This window comes from Watersipora subatra, chromosome 1, assembly GCF_963576615.1.
Source record: "Watersipora subatra chromosome 1, tzWatSuba1.1, whole genome shotgun sequence".
Lineage (NCBI taxonomy): Eukaryota > Metazoa > Bryozoa > Gymnolaemata > Cheilostomatida > Watersiporidae > Watersipora > Watersipora subatra.
The window spans coordinates 44,954,490-44,973,111 of record NC_088708.1 but is presented as its reverse complement, the minus strand read 5'-3'; the positions used below and the strand labels follow the sequence as shown (position 1 = coordinate 44,973,111).

The following is an 18,622-nucleotide window of genomic DNA, read 5'->3' as shown; positions in this document are numbered from 1 at the left end:
TATCAAACATATGTTTGCCATTGTACTCAAGTAATTTGATTCTTGTGGAGCAGTAAAGGAACTATCAGCAATCATGGACACGTACGAATTGACACAGGCAGCTGTTACTCAGCAAAGTACAGGTGGTAAAGATTGTGGCAATGTCAGCCTGAACAGAAATGGCTGTTTGGCTATGTGCGCATTGCCGCTTCGATATTTAGTGTATTGGGAGCCAGCCGGCTCTGTGTCCAGGCCAGCTCCCTGAGACGACTTGTCTCGACCCGGTATGACCAAACTACGAAGAACAAAGGGATCAACCTAGCACTAAGTAAATTAGGTGCACTTCTCCTTATAAAGGTATTTGCCAGAGCACCTATAAATATCGAAAACCTATAAATATCGACCTAGAAGTACAGTGTAGGTGAACGAAAGTGTACTTCTCATTATATAAGTATTTGCAAAAGTACCTATAAAATGGGAGGCCAAATGAGAATGGAGCAGAGCACCTATGTGCCTTCTTTGAATGAGTATGTGCAGCGCTGTATAAATTTTATATACAAATACATACATATCCTGACTACTACTGTACAGTTGCTCTCATGTTGGTGTGGTGCCGCAAAGGCACATTTCAGGCTTGCTATACAATGAATTAGGCACAAGTTTGAAAGCCAAACAATGCAGCTACAGGCCTTTATACTGAAACTGTTAAAACTCTAAACACTGTAGTGCCTCTCATAATAGTAAACAAACATTAAGGAGGGGATAAATCCCAAGTGCTGATCAGTCATGACAGAAATATTGACCAAACACTGCAAACTGACTTGACTAGACTAGAATGGCTGTAAAAGATACATCAAAGTTTTTAGACCCTAAATGCTGTAGTACCTCTCATAATAACAAACAAACATTAAGGAGGGGATAAATCCCAAGGGCTGATCAGTCATGACAGAAATATTGACCAAACACTGCAAACTCACTTGACTAGACCAGAATGGCTGTAAAAGATACATCAAAGTTTTTAGACTCTAAACGCTGTAGTGCCTCTCATAATAACAAACAAACATTAAGGAGGGGATACATCCCAAGTGCTGATCAGTCATGACAGAAATATTGTCCAAACACTGCAAACTCACTTGACTAGACCAAAATGGCTGTAAAGGTTGCATGAAAGTTTTTAGACCCTAAACGCTGTAGTGCCTCTCATATTAATAAACAAACATTAAGGATGGGATAAATCCCAAGTGATAATCAGTCATGACAGAAATATTGACCAAACACTGCAAACTGACTTGACTAGACCAGAATGGCTGTAAAGGATACATCAAAGTTTTTAGACCCTAAACACTGTAGTGCCTCTCATAATAGTAAACAAACATTAAGGAGGGGATAAATCCCAAGTGCTGATCAGTCATGACAGAAATATTGACCAAACACTGCAAACTGACTTGACTAGACCAGAATGGCTGTAAAGGATGCATGAAAGTTTTTAGACCCTAAACGCTGTAGTGCCTCTCATAATAGTAAACAAACATTAAGGATGGGATAAATCCCAAGTGATAATCAGTCATGACAGAAATATTGACCAAACACTGCAAACTGACTTGACTAGACCAGAATGGCTGTAAAGGATACATCAAAGTTTTTAGACCCTAAACACTGTAGTGCCTCTCATAATAGTAAACAAACATTAAGGATGGGATAAATCCCAAGTGCTGATCAGTCATGACAGAAATATTGACCAAACACTGCAAACTGACTTGACTAGACCAAAATGGCTGTAAAGGATACATCAAAGTTTTTAGACCCTAAACACTGTAGTGCCTCTCATAATAAGAAACAAGCATTAAGGAGGGGATAAATCCCAAGTGATAATCAGTCATGACAGAAATATTGACCAAACACTGCAAACTGACTTGACTAGACCAAAATGGCTGTAAAGGATACATCAAAGTTTTTAGACCCTAAACACTGTAGTGCCTCTCATAATAGTAAACAAACATTAAGGATGGGATAAATCCCAAGTGCTGATCAGTCATGACAGAAATATTGACCAAACACTGCAAACTGACTTGACTAGACCAAAATGGCTGTAAAGGATACATCAAAGTTTTTAGACCCTAAACACTGTAGTGCCTCTCATAATAAGAAACAAACATTAAGGAGGGGATAAATCCCAAGTGATAATCAGTCATGACAGAAATATTGACCAAACACTGCAAACTGACTTGACTAGACAAGAATGGCTGTAAAAGATACATCAAAGTTTTTAGACCCTAAACGCTGTAGTACCTCTCATAATAGTAAACAAACATTAAGGATGGGATAAATCCCAAGTGCTGATCAGTCATGACAGAAATATTGACCAAACACTGCAAACTGACTTGACTAGACCAAAATGGCTGTAAAGGATACATCAAAGTTTTTAGACCCTAAACACTGTAGTGCCTCTCATAATAGTAAACAAACATTAAGGATGGGATAAATCCCAAGTGCTGATCAGTCATGACAGAAATATTGACCAAACACTGCAAACTGACTTGACTAGACCAAAATGGCTGTAAAGGATACATCAAAGTTTTTAGACCCTAAACACTGTAGTGCCTCTCATAATAAGAAACAAACATTAAGGAGGGGATAAATCCCAAGTGATAATCAGTCATGACAGAAATATTGACCAAACACTGCAAACTGACTTGACTAGACAAGAATGGCTGTAAAAGATACATCCAAGTTTTTAGACTCTAAATGCTGTAGTACCTCTCATATTAATAAACAAATAATAATAATAATAACTGGCTGTCCTACCCGGCATTGCCCGGGTAATAAGAAAGTCTGGGCAATAATTTATTTGTATTTAACATATAACAACATTTGCCATGCAAACTTTCAAACTACATATCATGAGAAAATCAGTGTTTTGTGTAATTGAAATAATTTCAGCGAAAATAAAAACAACTGTAAATGATTTCAAACTTTGTCAAACAACTGTAACTTTCAAACTTCATATCACGAGGAAAATGTTTTGTGCAGGTCAGATAAATTTAAAAAATAAACCAACTATAAAAGGGTTTAGATGTAAATGTGAAATAATTAGCAACTAACTTAGAATTTCAGAAATATACAAAAGGGAAACTTGTAAGCTTCCAACCCAATTGAAGGTTTATAGAATACTCCTTAAATCACTTGCTTGCATAAGGTTGATGAACAGGGATAATATAACTCTGAAAAACTAAAAATCGCTTTTTATTATCCTAGCTAATAGTAAAAGAAAATATTTTTATGTTTTGTGACGCATTCCTGACCTGAAATAAACTTGCTAAAAAGCATTCAGAAATGGTTCAATAACTGGGTCCTTAATTTTCAAATGGCCATGCTGGATAATGCTATAGCAACTATATAACAAGGTTTATCATTGGATTCTTAAAATGTTAATAAACACTAGCCTAAAGTGAAAGCGAGCAAACAGGTAATTAGTCAATGTGAAAGTGAGCTTAAAGGTTGACTTGCAACAAAATTCACATTACAGTTATTTGGTATCAAAAGATTCACCATGTCTTACTCTGTGGTGTTGTAGGTGCCAAATATGTGGAAAAGTGATTACAAGCTCGTAAAAGCTCAAAAACGACAAGCCGTCGTATAGTGGAATCTCTTTATTTCTCTGACGTATTCATTACAGTTTGGTTATCGTCTTGTCACGTGATGTTCTCACGTGAATTGAAAGGCCAATAAAAAGTTCAATATAAAACTTATCGTAGCACTAGTTTATGACAAACACTTCGGGTTTTCCCGAAGACCCTGTATCAAATATAGATGCTCGCTACTTTACAGTTTTGTTTCGGCATTATTCAATCGTCAAGTCGTAATCTGATCGTGTCACTCAATACTTCGCAAATGATTTCTGCTGCACTTTTCGATTATCACACGTGACCAACAGGCTCGTGATGATTATCGGACAATGATAGGTACTCCTTCAAGCTTAGGTTAAAAAGTTTAACAATTTTTTATGGTAAGTGATAAGATATCAGTGCTAAAAGTGACAGCATTACAATGATGATGAAATAGACGCGTAAAAAAAAACACGGTTTTATTGAATGCGTGAAGCATATTTGTGAAAATTTTTCGACAAATGAAGTTGGATGAAAGTGTAAACAGAAACCATCCTGTAACAGCTACGTCCCATTTGAGCCGTTTTGGAAAGCGAATCCTAACTACGGCGGTCTCGTGTGGCTGCGATTAAATGTGCGTTTTTTTGCTTTTAAGAGCTTGTAATCACATTCCCATATAAATTGCACCTACACAGAGAGAGAAAAAAATGATTGTAATTTGATTTACCCAGGCTTAAGATTTAATAATATGTTGATAATGATTTAAAAATCACTGTTACCCATAACACATACCCATACTGATTGAATAATGATTTGATAACGATGATTAATGGCAAATTAATCAAGAGCTGGAGTAAATAGTGAGTCTATCCTACATTCAACTGACAACTCAAACTTCAATCACAACTGATCATTCTTAAATCAGTGAAGCAAAATGAAAAAATCAATCATATGACACTGAAGATTGATTTGGTAATGATCACTAATTAATTGTTGACAGTCGTGATAATCAAAATTCAATCACATACTTCCTCATGAATCTGTTTTAAATCATTGTTGAAATACTCAAACTTGAGACAGTTGCCATTTAATATTGATTCCACAATCCACAGCAGTTTAGACCAATAGTTGTTCCCACTTACATTTGGTTACACATATCCCTACCACTACCTATACTACTATTGCTGTTACTATTACTACTACTACTGCTACTACACAATGAGACGTTATTCCCAATAATAAATGAATCAACCACTCCCTGGTCCACCTCTTGTTGGTACTCATTTTGTTACATGTCAGAGTTAGCCAGGGTCTTTGGGTGGGTGAGCCAGACCCTGGCCATGTCACAGAGATCCCCAGCCACAGCTATACTTCTGAATATTTTGATTTGAATGCCAAATAGTCTCATAGCCAAGTCTCAGCCAAGTTAAAGTTAGGGTGAACAGCCGCACAAAACATCCGTTCAATGTCAAGCAAGGAGCGCATTGGACAACTTGCAGTAAGTCAGTAAGTGCGTTCTGGCTCTGGGTGAGTGTCCAGGTATTTGCTTACGATCAATAGTCAACAGCTATAAAACCCAGACAAGGTTGATGAAACCTGCACTATTTATGCAATGGTTGATATCTTGTTTATATTGGGCTTATTTATGTTAGTCATACACAATGTCAATTATGAGTTGTGTTGCCTTAGTAAAAAATAATCAGTGAGCAAATAAATCCTAATGTCACCTATGATCAGACTGACCATGGCATACGCTGAGCGGTAGTTACGAACTTGTGTTACGAACTTGATATAACAGCACTTCATTTTCCACTCACTCAAGCACACCTTCACTTATTGTCTGATTAACAGATATTTTATTGTGAGGACAACTTATTTTGGCCTATCTGATAGTATGGTGACAAACAAGAGTGGCAATCATTCTGCTTGGAGACCTGGAGCATTGCTAAGTACCCAAATTTAGCACTTCACTTGCAAAAATGATTTCAGTTGATGTAGAGGGACAAGTCATGAATCTTTTCAAGTGCCACTGGACTGAAATCTCTTATGAGCAAACAAAAATGAGAAAATTTGTTGGACACAATGCGAATTAAATCTTACAATTAGTTTTGTTGTTGCATGCATTCTATGAAGCAGAATGTCATGTCCACAAAATTAAATGTTGATAGCAGTGCTGTAGGCATGGTACCCGCTGTTGATGAGGTCAGACCAATTTTTGGTAAGGCCAAACATTGAGAAACATATAAGAAGTCATAACAGACGCAATAAACTGGGTCGGGCCAGGCAACTTTAGTACTAATGATGCCTATGGCCCTGGGTTATAGCATGATTGCTCAAAAGGCTTGCGGCTGATGATGACAATTGGTACAATAGCTGCTGTATATCACCACAAAGCTGTATTAAAAAAGAAAATTTTAACAACAGTCCACAATCAATAAATTTGCCATAGTTTAAACAATATTTGCTTCATTTTTAGTCTTATAAAACCGGCAATGCCTTGCTCAGGGCAAGAGTTGTGTTCCCTTAGCAAAATAATGACAATGAGCTGAAAAGATTTGGTGTTTTGAACAATTTGTTAACTTATATAACTTATACTCGTGGTGCCAGGTATATAAATTATCGACTATGACATATTGTACAATAACATTGCTACAAGTTCAGCAATGACTGTCCTATCACTGAACTAGTTCATTGGTTCTACTGACTAATCTTTATAATAACCATCTGATTGGCAAACATATTATAATTGGATTATGGCCTGCATAGATAGCATATTGATGGGATGTGTTCAACACATTTTCTGTTATTCATGTCATCAATAAATGTTTTATCCATGTAAGTTTATCAGGCTTTATTTGTTATATATCATAGATATGACCATAGATGTACTATGTTATATCTATGGATGAGACAAGCTTAGGAGATATATGATCAAACTTTACCCACTTGAATCAGATTTTGATGCTTATATAATTCTTGTGATATTTAATTTGAAGGAAAATAGTGTATCTAGAACCTTGTGTGCTGAAACCTTAAACAAATGACATAAATCCAAATAAAAACTAGTTTCATTGAACTAGATGAAAAGTCATAACAAGCCCAGTTATACAACCTGTGTTATAAAGAAAATTGGTTTTGAAGTAAATCAATATTAATTATTCTCACAACATCCAATAATTTAAAACGCAATGGCAAATTATTTGTAACCACAGCATGGTACTGCGTTTATCTTTTTATAGTTGGGCTACTTATGTGGCATATCGTGTTACAATGAATTTTTCACCTTTCACATTTGCCCAAAGGGATAGTGGGTGTGGTATAGTTATGTCCGTTATTGATACTGATACCAGTCCATTCACAGTAGATTCAACAGCATAGCACATTTGTTCATATGCCCACTCAGTTTTTAGCCTGCATACAATCATCTGAACCTCTCCTGTATTAAACAGTGCGAAGTCTTTAATTTGGCACCGATCTTGCTTTACTTTGATGATAGCATCCACCTTATAAGTAGAGCCCCTGATCGTGACTGACTTGCCTCCTCTTCTCTTAGAACAAACTCCAGCAAGATCAGTTAAAGGATGGACATCTCCTTCTTTCCATTTTGCAAAACTATGCAGTTGGTACTGCCTTGCTACAGTCAGCGGGACATTGGAAAAATTGCAAGTTAGAATTGCTGTAATCTTTGCCATCTGGTGTTTCGACTCAGAACTCATGGCATTAAACTGAGTTAGAGGACCATTCCTTCTGATGGCCTCTGCATAAAGAAAAAGATTATGGTGCTTTGGGATGAGATCGTTAGAATTTTTAAAGAGCTTGATGAAGAGCTCATGGTGATCATTTACGGCTAGTTCAAGGTAAGATTCCGATCCATGACTATGTGCTGGTAGAAATGAATAATTCATTATCTCACGGAGTAGTCGGAACAACTCCCATTCTTGGCTATCATGAGGTATGAGATGACCTATCATAACTGGTAGAGCTCTGAGGAGGCACCACATTCTACTGGCCGATTGTGTTATAACAACTTTGCTGCTACTGATTGTTATTGCTCTGGGTTTGTTGGCCGAGTCAGTATACCTGAAAAACAGCATGCAAAGATAAAAGATTTAGTAAAGTTTTGATGACTTGGATGGATTGGTTGATTGGCTAACTGGCTATACTTAAGACTTGTCCCAGGAAGAGGCAACACCATCAAGTCCATCCTGAACATATTTAGCTATAGAGTAGCAATGGACCATGTATATTTTCGATCTATATGTATGCAGAAATTTAAACTATTTACATTCTAGATCTGAGACACAAGGCCTCTGTCAGTGGTCGTTATCAGTTTCAGGAAGAATGGAAGTTTGGATATATGTGTACAGTAGTTGACAGCTATGTTTACACTAAGCAGTAAAACTGTACCACAAATTGGTTGATGGTGGGGTGAGAAAGTTAATTGGCAGGTTTGCATTGCTATTAATTTATAAACAACTAACCCATAATAAAATGCATCAATCATGTTGTTCAGCTCAGATAATGACAGGTACTTATGGCGAATTATCATTTGCTCTAGAATTAGTCCCAACTCCAACTTGGCTCAGGGATCGCTAAACATATTATGGAAATGTTTACTTTTCCATATCCATTTCCATAAACATAAATATTTCCATAATTTTATGGAAATGGATATGGAAATTTTATTTTAAAAATATGGAAATGTTATGGAAATGGAAATAATATGGAAATGAATTATGGAAATGTTATGAAAATGGAAATAATATGGAAATGACTTATGGAAATATTATGGAAATGGAAATAATATGGAAATAAATTATGGAAATGTTATGGAAATGGAAATAATATGGAAATGAATTACGGAAATGTTATGGAAATGGAAAAAACTATGGAAATGTTATGGAAATGAATTATGGAAATGGAAATAATATAGAAATGAATTATGGAAATTGTAACATACACGTAATCCAAGATATAAACAGAGGGGAGTTATATTGCATAGACTAGGCTACATGAATAGACAATGGTAATACACAAACAGCTAAGATCAGTGGTATTACAGAAACTATTAAAGGGATCTGGAAGAAATTAACTCAAATTGTCTCTGGACTTGGCTACATGTACAGACAATGGTAACACACAAACCCAGCTAACATCAGTGGTATTACAGAAACTATTAAAGGGGTCTGGAAGAAATTAACTCAAATTGTCTCTGGACTTGGCTACATGTAAAGACAATGGTAACACACAAACCCAGCTAACATCAGTGATATTACAGAAACTATTAAGGGAGTCTGAAAGAAACTATCTCAAATCGTCTCTGGCTTAGTTATAGGCAATGGTAGCATACAGCTTTGATGTTGCCTGGACCCTAAATAAAGTATATTAGCAAGCAAATATCATATTCATATTATGTATAAATTAATCACATGTTCGGGAAGAGTTGACGATTGCACACACACACACACACGCTCATGTGACACGCAAGCGCGCAGACATATGTACACAGTGATACATCTATTGTACACTCCCTTTGCCTAGTGATACATCTATTAAACACTTCCCAGCATAATGATACATCTATTGTACATTTCTTAGCCTAGTGATACATATATTATACATTCCCCTATAGTCCTATACAATGCTGTGAGATGTTTGAGTTCAGCATTTTACTGGCTGAAAGCAACAACTGAATAAAATATATATTATTATTTGTAATTAGGTAATTACTTAGTTATGTATTTATCTTAAAAAATTATTCCTGAATGACATTTATCCCAATAAAGTTACTATAAATACTTGCTGAAATACTGTCGGGAATTTATCTGTTCCAAATAAAAGATACTAAGCGCTCCTTGTATGCACCAAGACTCTGTGAAATATTCATTTAGCGTTGCGTCTGAATACCTCTGAAGGTTTGATGTTCATAAAATTTGACTTATTTAATAAATAAAATTATTGAGAAATCTTTGGTAGGCATAAGCATAAATGAACTAATATATAGATAAATAATTGCATCTTAATGAAAAGTATAAAGATTTTATTAGAAACAATGGTCACTTAAAAGAGTGGCTAATGCAATAAGCTTTCATGCTTACTATAATATCGACAACTACTTTAGACCAGACATGACGGTATCAATGTGTGAGTCATCATCTATTGAAGTCACTCAACAGGTGACACAATAAACGATAGCGCGGCCCAGTAACGCGGATGAGCTACCATTCCTCCTCATGCTCAGCTACCAGCTAAACAACTTTGCTAGAATTGAATTCCACCGCCATCTAAAGCTCATTAAAGCTGGCAGCATCAGCTCTCGACAGCACTAGACCGCAATCAACGAGTTCATAAACATAATACAAAATTAACAGCAATTTTTATGTAATAAAGCAATTAGCAGGCTAAAATTCCGCGAGATTTGTTGCTTTATGACCAAAACTGCGCAATTTATTGCAAGCAAGTGGGCAAAGTGAGCGCACTAGGCTGACTGCATGAACGGCAGATTAGAGCAGGTCGTGTGAGAGGTAATAAAGTCAGCATTTATGCAAGAGCAGCGTCAAAACTACACTTTTACATTTTTTTAATACAGACAGCAGATTAGCTAGCCGAAAGGTAAATCTGCAGAGCTTTGAGCAAAGGTCTTACATTACACAACACTGTCACAAATCATATAATCAACATCTAGGCGGGGCTGCTGTAAGCCAAGTTATGACTCATTATGTCATCAGAATCGATCTGATCTGTCATCATATAAGGCTGACAGCGTGGCCTGTTTTAGCTCGTGCTCATACATATGTGGGTGGATTCATACCAGCCATTGAGAACTTTGTTAGATTTATATATTTATGAAAGCAAATGGGTGTGTTTGCTGCTCCTACGGAGAGAAGCTTTGTTATTAAATATGATAGCCTTGAAATAAATACCAACCTTATTGCCCATCTACTTGATATAATGCACACATTCTGTTGACTAGCAAGAAGCTATATTGATATAATGCACCCATTCTGTTGACTATCAAGAAGCTATATTGATATAATGTACCCATTCTGTTGACTATCAAGAAGCTATATTGATATAGCGTACCCATTACGTTGACTATCAAGCAGGGATCGCTAAACATATTATGGAAATGTTTACTTTTCCATTTCCATAAACATAAATATTTCCATAATTTTATGGAAATGGATATGGAAATTTTATTTTAGAAATATGGAAATGTTATGGAAATGGAAATAATATGGAAATGAATTATGGAAATGTTATGGAAATGGAAAAAATATGGAAATGGAAATAATATGGAAATGAATTATGGAAATGAATTATGGAAATGGAAATAATATGGAAATAAATTATGGAAATATTATGGAAATGGGAATAATATGGAAATGAATTATGGAAATGAATTATGGAAATGGAAATAATATGGAAATAAATTATGGAAATGTTATGGAAATGGAAATAATATGGAAATGAATTATGGAAATGTTATGGAAATGGAAATAATATGGAAATGAATTATGGAAATGTTATGGAAATGGAAATAATATGGAAATGAATTATGGAAATGGAAATTGTGACAAACACGTAATCCCTGACTTGGCTACACCCTCAAGAAGATCATGCATTATATCAGGCGTAAAGCTCTCTATTCCTTTGAAGTACTGCAAGCCATCTAGGTTTGCGGCTGAAACAACTCCTGTCCTACTAGGGTCTGCTATCATTAAATGATCTTTATGGAGGTCATACGTTCTGAGTTGCTGATTAGCTTCAAAGCATGTTGTGTTGGCATGAAGGCCTTGCCATCATGCAGAACCTGCAGTAATGGTTGGCTGAAAATGATTCAACCATGCCAAGTAGGCCATTTAGACCCAGATTATCTCTAATAATTTTCAATAAACATAATTTACTTTGCTATTTTCTATTTTTATCATATGGTCTAATTTTCCCAATTCTCCTTTAATATCATGTCTCACTCTGGTGCCAACTTTCACCTCTAGACTCACATCTACCTCTATTTCCTGCAACCCCTTCAGATGGCTTTAGAATGAGTTCAACTGCTGACCAGTGAATATAACAGTGTTCTGCTTCTCCTTGCAATACAATATCATAAAATGAGTAATATCTCCGCATCAAAGAGTTGGATGTCCACCGAATATCACCCATGGTGTTCTGTAGGAGTTGTTAAACTCGCCACCAATGTTTGGGTATGCCTTCAGCCAGCCTGACTTGAGCAGCTAAAACACCGAAGAGAAACTGGAAATTATGAGGCAGTCTGAGCCTTCCGCATTGAAATTATAATCGTTGTAAATGTTTTGCTCAAACCATACAAGCACTCATCGACAAGTCGACATATAGATCAGACCCTCTAAGGGTCACTCAGATGTTATAGTAATCACTCCAATCTCATCCAGTTTGGTCGACACTTCCAGACCAGCCATACACGCATTGCTTTCCTGTTCATATCTAAATTAACCACATTGTATTAGTATATAATAGGCATTTCTATTACGGGTTTATCTTTATTTCACTTGTTACCAAGAATATAGCAATATCTTATAATATTTTAGCTTTTGGGTGTTAGCCATAGCAAGCTTTCCGTTAATTACGGTATGGCAGTTGAATGTAAGACATACAGCAAGCAAGTTGTGCTGCACAGCGTTATATTTTACTTTTAACCAGTATGACTGTCTTATAAACTTCAACTCTTCTAATATACCGATGCGAGAGCAATTGGGAACTTTATTGTAAGTAAACACATACTGTAAAACAGTTTATTTTTTCTCCTGATTGTGGTGTAATCATGACAGTTTAGTTTCTTTTGATAATCGAGATGATAAGTTATTGCCAGTTTTAGCATGAATGTTTGTATGTTTTCATTTATAGATTGTTATAACTAACTTTTATTACTCTTCTTGCTTTATTGCTTACAGAGTACAGTGTCACAAGTGTAAAGACTGTTGCTAACCTAAACATATCAGCTCCAATCCAGTACAGTACTAATAAAGTTTGGCAGACATGGAGCCTGGCTTAGAAGAAGAAGTTAAGTCATTGAAGAAGGCAAGATCTCGGAGCAAAGCTGACATTACATTACAGTAAAGAAGATAGAAAACTCTATCAGAGATGAAGACTAGGTGATTAGACCAAGCTGAAATGAAACTGTAGAGTAGCGAGCATCTATAGTTGAAAAGGGCTTTCCGGTAAAACCCGAAGTGCTTGTCATAAACTAGTGCTACGACACATTTTATATTGAACCTTTTATTGCCCTTTCAACATCACGTATCAAAACAATAACCACAATGGTTGAGTAAGTCATCAAAATAAAAAGATTCCAACCTACAGCGTTTTCGTGATGGCTGCAATTAACTGTTCTTTTTTAGCTTTTAAAAGCTTGTAATCACATTTCCACATATTTTGCACCTACAATACAACAGAGTAAGACATGGTGAATCTTATGATACCAAATTACTGTAATGTGAATTTTGTTGCAAGTCAGCCTTTAAGAGTTAATTAACCAATGATAAAGCGAGTGGATGAACAATTAGCCAATGAGAAGTTGAGCTACCAACCTCCATAGAGTAGCTGTTGTTATAGTCCTTTAGCTGAGTGGCCATCTGGACGACAGCAATCCCTGGCTTTATCTCAAAAGGTCTCATTTCCGATGCTAGCTGCGATATATTAGCAAGATCATAAATGAATCAATATAAACCAAGGATGCTTTGCCAAATGTATCATATATTCGATGCTTTTTAATCAGAATGGTGTAGAATAGTTAATGCCTCACAGGTCGGTGTGCGATGAGTCATCACAGTTCAAAGTCAGTGAGCGATGAGTCATCACAGTTCAAAATCAGAGAGGAATGAGTCATCACAGTTCAAAATCAGTGCGCAATGAGTCACTACAGTTCAAGGTCGGCGTGCGATGAGTCATCACAGGTCGAGGTGCAATGAGTAATGGAAGGTTAAGGTCAGTGTGCACTGCTTCTGCTGACTTGTACTGACAAAAATAAGATTACGCAAAATTTTAGTAGATTTTATTAGAGGTGGAACGAGACAGGTTTTTTAAGTTCGAGACGAGACTCGAGACACAAGACAGTAAAATAATGAGCATTTGGTGATGATTTCACTACACAAGTACTAGCTATTTGGTATATATAAAATTAATGTGTAATGAAACCGATAGCCGTCGCTCTACAAAGAATAACCGCAACTAAAATAACACACGATAACACTTTCATTCTTATCGTTTCATTAATGTTAAATTTTGTTTGTGTATTAACTGTAGTATGTGAATTATATTTAAATTGTACTCATGAAATTATATTAATTACTGTATACATGCACATGTATATTCTTATATTGAGCGAACAAAACGTCATTGTTAACCGAACACGGACTATGGTCGACACGGCCTTTCGTTCGTTTCTCCGTGTCCGGGCAAGTTTTACCCGCGATTGGTAGTATATACGTAAAGAGGCCCGAATTTTATGAAGGGCAGTTGGTGTTTAGAAACGATACGATAAAATACAGATATTTTACCCGCAAAAGTCTTATTTATTAAATTGGATTATCTGAAGAGTAATTAGATACGACCCGGTATCTGTTTTAAGGACACAGAACCGAACTAAAATATATTAACAGGGCCGCTGTCCGGACTACATGATTAGACTCAGTGGCCAACATAATCAATAGCAACAGGTAGTAACGGACTGGGTATAACTTTAAAGGCAGTTGCCCGCGATCCATTACAATATATGGAGTTGTTGCTACCGCAAGAAGCCATGTTTTAACAACCGTGCGCAGGCGCTTTAGTTCTATTTCCTGTCTCAAGTTTGGCAATAGTTAAGTCGAGACGAGACCGATACGAGACAGGTCAATACTCGAGATGTCTCGTGTCTCGTTCCACCTCTAGATTTTATCAGAAAGCATTCGTGTTTTTCTACCATTTGCGATCAATCAGATCACCGCAAACATCAACTGTTGTTGATGTTTGCGGTGATCTGATTGTTAGGATATTCCAAGGAGGAAATTGACAAAATTTGATGGCGGTTGAAACGCTCACAACAAAAATACATGTCGAGAAGACATCACTAGTTGCTGTCATCAGTATAGTTAATATTGGCTATTGTATTCAAGTTGCAGCATGAAGAGTCTCTATTCTGTCAGTCTTTTTGCAACTACACATGTCTTAATCACATTCTCGCTTAATCTGTGCGTTTTAACTGCGATCAAGTTTTGTTGGTTTTAATCTTGAAACTAACCAGCATTCAGATCACCTCAAGCATCAAAAACAATTGCAAATGATAGAAAATTACGGATTAATACGAAAAACGCAAAAACTTATTTGTTTTTGTGTTTCGGAAGTGATACTAAAGATTTCAAATATGCTGCTGAGAAAATGCAAAACACTTCCCCAAAATGTACTGCAGATTCTCACAAATAAGCCGAGTTTAGAATGTAAAAAAGTTACCAAACTAAGGGAAACAGCTTATACGCTCATAACTAAGATCGCAATCAAATGAAATGACATTATGCTAGCGTAATTCCAACAACTACAACTCGAACCATGCTGAACATGGAGCTGGTTGACTGTTACTTTTTAGACTATCTACTACTAGAGTGGATAACAAGTCGAGCAAGTTCCGAGTCAAACAGGTTGTCACTACTGCTATAGCTTATGACATCATTATTACTGCTAACAATAAAATCCTATTTGTACGGCCTTATACGGTTTATACGCCAACCTTTTGCTATAAAATTCATCGTTTTAGGGCTGCTTTTCTATGGTCGACTTGTATGGGAGGATATACGTTGCTCAAGTTACTAACTATCTTTGGATTGCCCAGCGTTGCCTGGGTAATAAGTCTTTGCACATAACAATTATTTTATTTGACATATAACAACAGCTACCATTCTAACTTACAAACTTCTTATCACGAGAAAAGTTTTTTGTGCATTTTAAAAGAAGTGAACAAAATAAAAAAACTGTGAAGGTTTTCAAACAACTGTAACTTTCAAACTTCAAATCATGAATAAAATTGTTTGTGCAGGTCACATAAATTAGGAAACCAAGTAAAACAACTATAAACGTGTGTAAATGTAAATATGAAATAATTAGCAAGTAATAGCTAAATTACAATAATACGATTACGATTACAATAAAAGCTAACTTGGTAATGATAACATTATTATGAAAAAATAAATAAAAATCTTGAATATGTTGAATTAATAATAACAATTTGTGCATAGAAGTATGTGTGTATAAAAGAGATTACTGCTCCACCATAAGATATCCATCAAAACTTTGAATATGATGATACTGGTACCTCTTGATGCTGGTGCAAATGTAAAAATGAGTTATCATAGTGTCTTTGTCTGGTACTTTGACTGACCGAACAAAGAGAGAATGTAGAGGCTATTCCTACTCGAGATAATACAAATGTCCATGCGAACAATATTAACATTTACTGATTTAGCTGTTTGACTTTATGAAAAACCGGAAATGCATGTATAAGTGCACACTTGAAACTGAAACGCCACACTTGACAATTACATAAAAAGTAAGTAACGGTAACAAAAAAGTTCTTTTTAAACACTTTCCAAAAAATTACAAATGCAAAAGGTGATAATAATTAATAATTAAAAGTGCACATTTAGCATGCACTTTCGCACTGTATGCATGCGCATATGGTATATGATAACAGCAATGGAATGCTAAGGACTGTCTAGCTCAGAGGTTAAGCACATGGTTTGGAAACTTGTGGTAGCAATCACCATGAGTTCATATCCAGCAAGCAGCAAGCTTTTAATTCCGAGATTGTAATAGCTATAGCCGGACTAACATCCTTACAGATGTCCGACAACTAAAAACTATGAGACTTAAATATATAGAATACCTCTTGTTTACTTAACACGACTTTAAAATAAGCAGCAGTATGTGAGTCAATCACTCTTCAGGGAGGTTGGGTAAATATACAAAGTGAAAACTTCCTCTTTCCTACCTTTACCCAAGCTACTCATACTTTATTATATTATTATAATAATATAATAAAATATGCATAGGTATAAAGTGACAGTAACATATGTAGTGACAGCTAACTGAGCTTGGTTTGCTAGTAGAAGCTGTTGCTGTATATGTAATACATTGGAAGAGAATCAGTGTTTCCATGTGAGCTTGAAGGTTGGAAGTGCAGTGCACTATATTAGGTTGATAAGTTAGAGGTAAGATGGATTAGTTAGGTCAGTTTGAAGTGTTAGAGAGAAGGTGTAATATACCAGATTGAAGTGTTGGAGGGAAGGTGTAATATACTAGGTTGAAGTGTTGGAGGGAAGGTGTACTATACCAGGTTGAAGTGTTGAAATGAAGGTGTACTATACCAGGTTGAATTGTTGGAGGGAAGGTGTACTATACCAGGTTGAAGTGTTGGAGGGAAGGCGGACTAGACCAGATTGAAGTGTTGGAGGGAAGGTGTACTATACCAGGCTGAAGTGTTGGAGGGAAGGTGTAATATACCAGGTTGAAGTGTTGAAATGAAGGTGTACTATACCAGGTTGAAGTGTTGGAGGGAAGGTGTACTATACCAGGTTGAAGTGTTGAAGGGAAGGTGTACTATACCAGGTTGAAGTGTTGGAGGGAAGGTGTAATTTACCAGATTACAGTGTTGGAGGGAAGGTGTACCATACCAGGTTGAAGAGTTAGAGGGAAGGTGTACTATACCAGGTTGAAGAGTTGGAGGGAAGGCGTACTATACTAGATTGAAGTGTTGGAGGGAAGGTGTACTATACCAGGTTGAAGTGTTGGAGGGAAGGTGTCCTATACCAGGTTGAAGTGTTGGAGGGAGGGTGTACTATATCAGGTTGATGTGTTGGAGGGAATGTGTAATTTACCAGATTGAAGTGTTGGAGAGAAGGTGTACTATACCAGGTTGAAGAGTTGGAGGGAAGGTGCAATATACCAGATTGAAGTGTTGAAGGGAAGGTGTACTATACCAGGTTGAAGTGTTGAAGGGAAAATGTACTCTTCAGGAACTACCAGATGTTTAAGCTTCAGATCTCTGATGAGTTTGTTAGCCTGTGCAAAGCTCACCCTTGTGTCAATGGGACAATGAATGGCCTTCATGTACACAGGCTGGTAAGGTGCCAATGCATCTATGTAGTTCACATCAGCATCTACAAAACAGTTTACGAGCCTCTTTTTTAACTTCATTCCATCCAACGACCATCAACTCCTGCAAATTTTCTTCTGAATAGGAGGTGATGCCAGGAAGCTTTTGAAACAATGTTTGAATTTAGACTATAAACCTTCCATTTTGAAAAGCAACAATTCCGTTGTCCAATCAGAGACATGTGTGTAGTATGAGAAATAAATAAAACCAGAGATGAATCGGATGAGCGGTCAATAATTTAGATCGAATCAAATAGATTTTGAGTTTCCATACTGTCCTACTATACAGACAACGTATTTTAGTTTTGTGGAAGCAGCTCATTACACTACGTTTCTCAAAAGAGATGTACACAAATCTCTAAAATACCCAAATCGTACATCCAATCTGTCTGATTATACATTAAATCTCACCTCCTTAAAAAATTCCTACACTGCCAATTTATATTCTAGAACAGCAATATGAAAAAAGAGCTTTTTCTTTCAATACACATGATTTACTTTACTATTTTCTAATTTCATCATGTGGTCTAATTTTCCCAATTCTCCTTTAATATCGTGTCTCAACCTAGTGCCAACTCTCACCTCTAAACCCACATCTACCTCTATTTCCTGCAACCCCTTCAAATGGCTTTAGAACGAGATCAACTGCTGACCAGTGAATATAACAGTGTTCTGCTTCTCCTTACAATACAATATCATAAAGTGGGTAATATCTCCGCATCGAAGAGTTAGATGTCCACCGAATATCATACATGGTGCTCTGTATGAGTTGTTAAACTCGCCACAAATGTTTGGGTATGCCTTCAGCCAGCCTGAATTGAGCAGCTAAAACACCAGCGAGAAACTGGAAATAATGAAGCTGTCTGAGCCTTCCCCAT

General features: G+C 36.3%; 1 long non-coding RNA gene across 2 annotated transcripts in view; it reads right to left on the bottom strand.

Annotated features, from left to right (window-relative positions):
* LOC137410479 (uncharacterized) overlaps positions 1 to 17,755 on the bottom strand; it is a 32,435-nt gene extending 14,680 nt beyond the window's left edge. Inside the window, exons 1-2 of one of the 2 annotated variants that reach the window (XR_010981213.1) lie at positions 17,667 to 17,755; positions 13,151 to 13,249 (exon numbers count right to left, since the gene is read on the bottom strand). This is a non-coding gene — a long non-coding RNA (uncharacterized lncRNA). Of the gene's footprint in view, positions 1 to 13,150; positions 13,250 to 17,467; positions 17,551 to 17,666 lie in introns of those variants that run through there. The other variant, XR_010981214.1, reaches the window with a different exon arrangement.
* Between the last annotated feature and the right edge of the window lie 867 nt (positions 17,756 to 18,622).